General features: G+C 41.8%; 1 protein-coding gene across 1 annotated transcript in view; it reads left to right on the top strand.

Moving 5' to 3' along the window:
- The first annotated feature begins 2,601 nt into the window (after nucleotides 1-2,601).
- GLIS1 (GLIS family zinc finger 1) overlaps nucleotides 2,602-6,989 on the top strand; it is a 407,237-nt gene continuing 402,849 nt past the window's right edge. Inside the window, exon 1 of the mRNA XM_061633024.1 lies at nucleotides 2,602-2,679. The gene's annotated coding sequence lies outside the window, so the exon portion shown is untranslated. The remainder of the gene's footprint in view (nucleotides 2,680-6,989) is intronic.

Raw genomic sequence — 6,989 nt, 5'->3', positions numbered from 1 at the left:
AGCGATGCATGGAAAAGTGGAACATCAATCAGCTGTTGCAGGGGTAGCTTTAGGGGCCAAGCGCTGTCAGCTGGAGCTCCCTGCACTACAGCTGATTGATGTTCCACTTTTTGACAGTTTTTGCTTTATGGCGGGGGTCTGGTCCCTAACCAGCCGTATTAGTGGGGCCCTACTGTACCTGGAGATGCTGGGGATTCAACCTACAACTTTTGGCATGTAGTGCATGTGTATTGCCTTGCTGCAGGCTGAAGGAGGTTGAGGACTGTTTCCCTTGAAAGTTTCCCTATGGTGAAAAAGGAAAGCTGGGCTTGGAAAACTGAACGTGCTGCTACATCAGTCCAAATCCTTTCTTTCTCAAAACAACTGTTTGGGAGGAAGGTTTTTGTGGCTCCTTGTGTAGCCTTGGTGATGAATAGCCATTTCTCTACCATCAGACCTTGCAACTGTATATTTATGAGATCCACCTGCCAGGGTTCCTTAATATGCTAGACACTGTGATTAGCACTCCAAGACAAGGCTGAGACAATTACCTCTGTGACAGCTCCCTGATTCCAGTGTGCTTGAATAACCAAGCTTCTTCTTAGCAACTACAAAAGATTGATCTGGAAGATCAGATGTACTGTTTAATTATGCTTTTTCTTACCAAAGACACAATTGCCATTATCAGTCATGAAAGCCATTGTGATCTCTGTACATCCAAGTGTGGAGAACTCCCACCATGCTAAGATTTGCCATTACCTTTTTCCAGACCTTGGAAGTAATTTGTAACGAATTACTTGTAATTCATTACTTTGCTGAGGAATGAGTGGGTAATTCCTTTACATTTTGATTGTAATAGAACTAGGAGTAATTTTATTACTTTTGTGGAGTAATTGTAATGTTTCCAGCATTACTTTTGGGCATTACTTGGGGGAGGGGAAGCAGGGGAAATGTTCTGCTCCTGTGATTTGTGGATGAAAATCATGTGCTTCAGATTGGGCTTCTGTGCAGCATTGCTCTTCCCTCATGCTCTGTGGGTGGGTAGGAGGTGACGAAGGAGGAGGTGGAGAGTGAGATGGGGTGCAGTGGAGAAAATAATTGTTTAAAAAATGGACGGTGGTGGAGAAGAATGCAGTGGAGAGAAAAAGGAGCCGGAGGGAAAGGGCATGGATAAAGGAGGAGAAGGCGGCAGCCGCAGAATGGAGATAAAGAACTGTGGAGGTGAAAGATGACAAAGTGTGTGTGTGTGTGTATTGAGAGAGAGAGAGAGAGAGAGAGAGAGAGAGAGAGTACTGTGTTTGTACTTGGCACACAAAGTGGCCTCCACAACCCTCTCTGGCTACTGTGCTGCATTTGCAGTATTTTAACTTCTTTGCATCTCAGGGGAAAATGTTTGCTTGGGTGAGTGTCCCTTAGTTGGTTGCAGGACAGGGTCTGGGAGGTGGTTAAGTGAGAGAGATTGTGCTTGCTGACTGAGTGGGGGGGTTGCACTTGGTCTGACGTGCAAAGATATCTGAGTAGTGGCCACTGCCTCTCTCCCCACCTGCCTTACCAGCGGAGAGACCACCATTGCTATCTTATGGATAAAATAATTATTCTACTACCTCTGTGTGTGTTTATTTTTAATGTTGTTTTAGGCTACTTAGATGTGCAGCAGCCAAGACCAGCACCTTGTAGGCATTTTTTAAAGTAACTGAAATGTAATTGTAGTGATTACTTTTGAGAAAAAGTAAAGTAATCAGTTACTTTCAGAGCAATTGCAATTGTAATGGTAATTACTACTTTTTTGGGCCATGTAATTGTAACTGTAATTTACTACTTTTTGAAAGTAATCTTCCAAGCTCTGCCTTTTTCGTGTTTAAAATTGGGTGTTTCTGCCAGTCACCAGAAATTAGCCCTACTCAATATATCTGGAGAAGGCAGGCCAAAAGGGACAAAAAAGGACCACATATGTATCACTTCAGTTTTAGCCCATTAAAGCTAAGCTGAGGCTGACTATATCAACAGTAGTTCTGGTATGGACAACTGGAGTGAAAAGGACAAATAGCTCCAGTATATTTATATTTATTAATTGCCGCATTTTTTCCCATCCACTAATAAAGAGGTCTCCAGTGATTTAACTTAGTTGTACTCTGGATAACCGGCTAAGTTTAGAGAAAATGTAGCTAGCAATAGCGATGGACTATAGTTTTGAAAAATGGGTTAAATTAATATTTTTTCCTCAGAAGTTAAGAGGTTAATGTGTTTATTCAGGCGAGAATCTGCTGGCAGCCGAAACAACAACTTTCTACTTGTTGAGAGAATACATTGTTCACAAGTATGGTGTCATCCCTTTAAATGCATGATTATAAACAGGCTCCAGGCTGGCAGCCAAAAATCTGGCTGGTAAGTTCCAATCAATATGTGAAATTCAGTTCCTCAGCTGCAGGCCATCTATTTATTGTAGGGCTAAGTGAACATGCCCCCCCCCCAAATTCTGCACACCCTTTGTGAGTGGTGAAACTGAGGGGAGGCATTTTGCTGAATATTTTTTGGGTTAAGGAGGGGCTGTGAAATCCTCCAATAGTATTTCTCAAGAAATTATCTGCTGAAAAAATTCAGCTCACTTAATGTAGAATTAAACTTTGTTCAGAATTCTCTTACCGGTTGGGGAAGTTGACTCTAATCTCAGCCACAGGGCCTGCTTCAGATAGCACCCAGGTGTGTGGGAACAGATGATGAATTTGCATCTAACTGATATAGCAAAATTTTTAAAGTGGTTATGCTAATTTGGGGGGAATGATGTCGGTTGGAGCTGCTCTTTCAGCACCTTAAGCTATTTTTTGTGGGGGCTGCCTTTGCCTTTTGGCAGGAACATGGATGTATTTGGCTTCTAGGCATTTTTGTAATGTTGGGATTGTTTAAAATTGTTGTAAGTTACATTTTTTTGCTTGAAATTTTGTATTTGTGTGTGAACCCCTGGGGGCCACCTTGGGGGCCTTTTTTGTCCAAAAGGAGTCATAGAAATAAATTCTAACAATGCTTCATCCCAGGGATGCATCCCAGGGAGCACAACATGATTGCCACATTCCTTAGTGATCCCCCCCCCGCAAACAACAGTGACTCCATTCACATCAACTGACTCTTGTGCTTAAGTTTGAGGACATAGAATTTCTCTCTTCTTCCTCCATCTGCTTTCTTGTACCTCCTCCCCCTGTCAACAAAAGAACCATCCTTCACCTGCATCTCCATCCTTCATTATCCATTTCCCTATCAGCACTGCTAGAGGAAGATAATTTTAGTTTACTCAATGGACTCAGGGTGTAAAAACATATGTGACTGACTGGGCTTCAAATATTCACTGCTGCTTCTGACCCAGAAGAGAAGGTGGAAAGCTCTGCTTGTCTCATGTGTGTGCTTACAGTAAGAGCCAGTATGGCAAAGTGGTTAGGGTGTTGGGCTAGATCTGGGAGACCAGATTTCAAATCCCCACTCAGCCAAGAAGTTCAAAAAGAGGGAGAGTCCACATAACAGCCCAGAAACTGAAGCTACACTTCTACCTCTGAAGTGAAGCACATCAGCTGGGACTGGCAGCAGTGAGAATTTTTGTGCTTAACTACTCTAGCATGTACAAAACAGCTCCACCTCTTAGCCAATGTCACATATGCATGGCAAGTTATGAGGTGCCCCAGCCATGTGCAATGCAATATAGATTGCACATTAAGAAAGAAAAACCACAAATTAGCATCACCAGTTATCATGGTAAGTTGACCTCCTCCAGTCTAACTAAGGCAAAGCACACACATTGAGGGTTTCTAGATGGTTAGAATAATCTTTAAAATCTATCTTGAGTTAGTGGGTTTCTTGGTAGTGTTTCCCTCACTTTTCTCAAAAAGGAATTTGGTGAATACCTGGCCTTTGCATGGCATTGGATGAATTCAGCTTGAAAGTTCTTCAGTTATTTTCAGTTGTTCATAATATAAAGCCTCTTATCACAGAATCTTCCTCTCAGCAAAAATCTTCAGACCTTCTTAAGGCTGTTTTTGCCCAAACCAGAGCAATGTTAAGATCACTGTCTGGAACTTTTCTAAGAGAAGTGGCTTATTTGTTTATCATAAAGGGTTGCGCCAAAAACATATCAAGAGGTAGAAGAGAGTGTGCTCCCATCTTGCACCTCTTATTTACCCATCAGGCACAGATATTGTTGTGAGTGACACCAAACTAGGGCTCCACTACTTGTGACCCCATCAAAAGAAAATGCAGCCCACTAGCCTTATATTGTTGCCTTCCAGGTACTTGACAATCACTCTGTTTTTACAGTCTAAAGTTGGCAGTAAGGTTTACTCTCTCTCTCTCTCTCTCACTCACTCACTCACACACTCACTCACTCACTCACACACACACACACACACACGGCCATATTTGGCTGGTCATTTGTAGTTGGCTTGGTAAATCACAAGTTGTAGCAGACAGGACTGGCCCTACTGTTAGGCAGAGTGAGAAAGCTGCCTCAGGCAGCTGATTGTGGATGTCAGGAAAAGACAGCAAATTGTTATTTAATGTATTCTTATTGCATTTTTACTGTCAGGAAGTGGAGAGAGGTGGTTTGGGGACTGTCTACCTCAGGTGCCAAAACAATTTGGCTACCTTTGGGTGCTTTGTGGTTTGACTGGGGTTGGTGGGTGGTTATCATTTGCTACTCTACCTCGGGCAGCAAAATGTTTTAGGCTGGCTCTGGCTACACTAAAGCATGGCTAATACTGTGAACCTATTATGTGCTCTTCTGTTTTCAGAGCTACTTCCCAAATTACTATTTGACATGAAAGTTAATCCTAATGTTGAGAGAAAAGTGTGTATTTATATTTGAATGAAGGGGTATCTGTCTCTTTTTCTGCAGGAACTTGGGTTGCGAAGGTGCCACATGTATTAACTTTCTGAACCCGGTACACTTAGTTGGACAGGAACTCCATAGTTAAATCTTTCAAGTACATGCTATTTTAGCACAGAGGTTAATCTTTATGCCCTAAAATGCGATAGCAAAGTGCCCTTCACTGAGACACTGAAGATCATTTTAGTATGATAATAACCAATTAACTGTTTAAACAATAAAAAGACCATGGAATAAATAAAAATAAGAACAAGATAGTTTGTTCATATATGTACATAATAGCAGGTTTGGCCCTGGAGGTTTTTTTAAATTAAAAGATAACTTCCGGAATATTCTGTAGCTATGTCTTCAGCTAACTAACATGACTGCTGATACAGTAGCTAAAAATCATGAGAGGTTTAGAAAACATTATATTTTAGGGCTGATTCCAATGTAACACTTTTGCTCACAGAGCAGGAACCTTTGTGCATGTGAAATATATCAGAGCTGTAATTTCCCATCTTACAGTTCTGATTGTAAATTAGCAATGGTGTGAATGGCTTTTTTAAAGTAAATTGTAAGTCTGGGGGTCCTGAGATATTAGGACCCTGGTGCAGGCCTGTAGCTGGGCGGGGGCACTGCCCCCAACCCCAAGCTGTGCTTTGCCCTCCCTATGATTTTTTTTTTGAGAAATTGTCCTCTTTTTAATTTGTGACGTGATTTAAAGAATGTTAGCTTGTTTTAAGAACAGGAGCAATTTAAGAATAGGACCCTCTGAAAAACCTAGTGAATAAGGCAGGGCGAGTGCACAGCAAAAGTCTCATCTAGAAGAGTCCCCTTGCTCACTTCTGGGCTCCTACCAGGAGGAAAGGCAGGATATAAGAACAACAACAATAATAATTAAACGGTCCTGAAAAACCAGCCTGGATAGGAACATGACCCTTGAAGAGTTAAATTAGAACTTTGCATTATGAGCTAGGGGTAGATTCTACCCCTCGGACTTTCCTTTTTTAGTTGTGCTGTCTACCCAGCCAGCAACAAAGCAGCATGTTTGTTTGCCTGCAGTAAAATGTAAGAGTTTGTTTATTCTGCAATTATTATAACGAGTAGAGCAGGACTGGGTGCTTGTTGCTAATGGGTGAAAAAAAGAGATTAATTAAAGTGATCAGGGGGAAAAGGCTACAGTTTACTCTTTTAAGGCACTCACTCTACTCACAATCATAGTGGCTATTTCTTCTTGTTTTTTCTTCATTACTTGACAGCAAAATATTAAAACAGCCCTAGAGAAAGAGAAATATTGCTGAGTACACTACAGTTTGCTAGCTGGCTGACTTGACACCTAAGCCTTTGAAGACGGTTCGGAAACTGCAGCTTATGCAAAATGCAGTGGCCAGATTGGTAACAGGGACCGGACAGTTCGAACATATAAAACCGATTCTGGCCCACTTGCATTGGTTGCCTGCCTGTATTTTTCCAAGCTCGATGCAAGGTGCTGGTTTTAACCTATAAAGCCTTACACGGCTTAGGACCACAATACCTGATGAAACGCCTCTCCCGACATGAACCCACCCGTACGCTACGCTCAACATCAAAGGCCATCCTCCGGGTGCCTACTCTGAGGGAAGCTCGGAGGATGGCAACAAGGGAGAAGGCCTTCTCAGTGGTGGCCCCCAAATTATGGAATGAACTCCCTGACGAGGTGCGCCTGGCGCCAACACTGTTATTTTTTTGGCACCAGGTCAAGACTTTCCTCTTCTCCCAGGCATTTTAGCATGTGTTTTTTAAATTGCTTTTAAAAAATGTGTTTTTAAATTTGTATATTTGTTTTTAATGTTTTTAATTGTTGTAAACCGCCCAGAGAGCTTTGGCTATGGGGCAGTATAAAAATGCAATAAATAAATAAGCAAGCAAGCAAGCTGTAGCTCAGGCCTAATTTTTGATTTTCCCAATAAGTGCAGCTCAGCATAAGGCCTCTTCAAGGTTTCTGAATAGAAATATCAACCCAGCAACCAGTAAAAAAACTACATTGCAGCTAGTTAAAACATTGTCCTTGATTGTCCAACAGGAGCAATATAAATATAAAGACCAGGAACAAGTCCAGAAGGAGGGACTCTCAAGGAAAAGTTAACAAAAACACCCTATAGTATTTATTTGCTTTCTGCCC

Source organism: Rhineura floridana, chromosome 6, assembly GCF_030035675.1.
Source record: "Rhineura floridana isolate rRhiFlo1 chromosome 6, rRhiFlo1.hap2, whole genome shotgun sequence".
In the NCBI taxonomy this organism is placed as follows: domain Eukaryota; kingdom Metazoa; phylum Chordata; class Lepidosauria; order Squamata; family Rhineuridae; genus Rhineura; species Rhineura floridana.
Note: the sequence above shows the minus strand (reverse complement) of the source record. Positions and strands in the feature narration are given on the sequence as shown.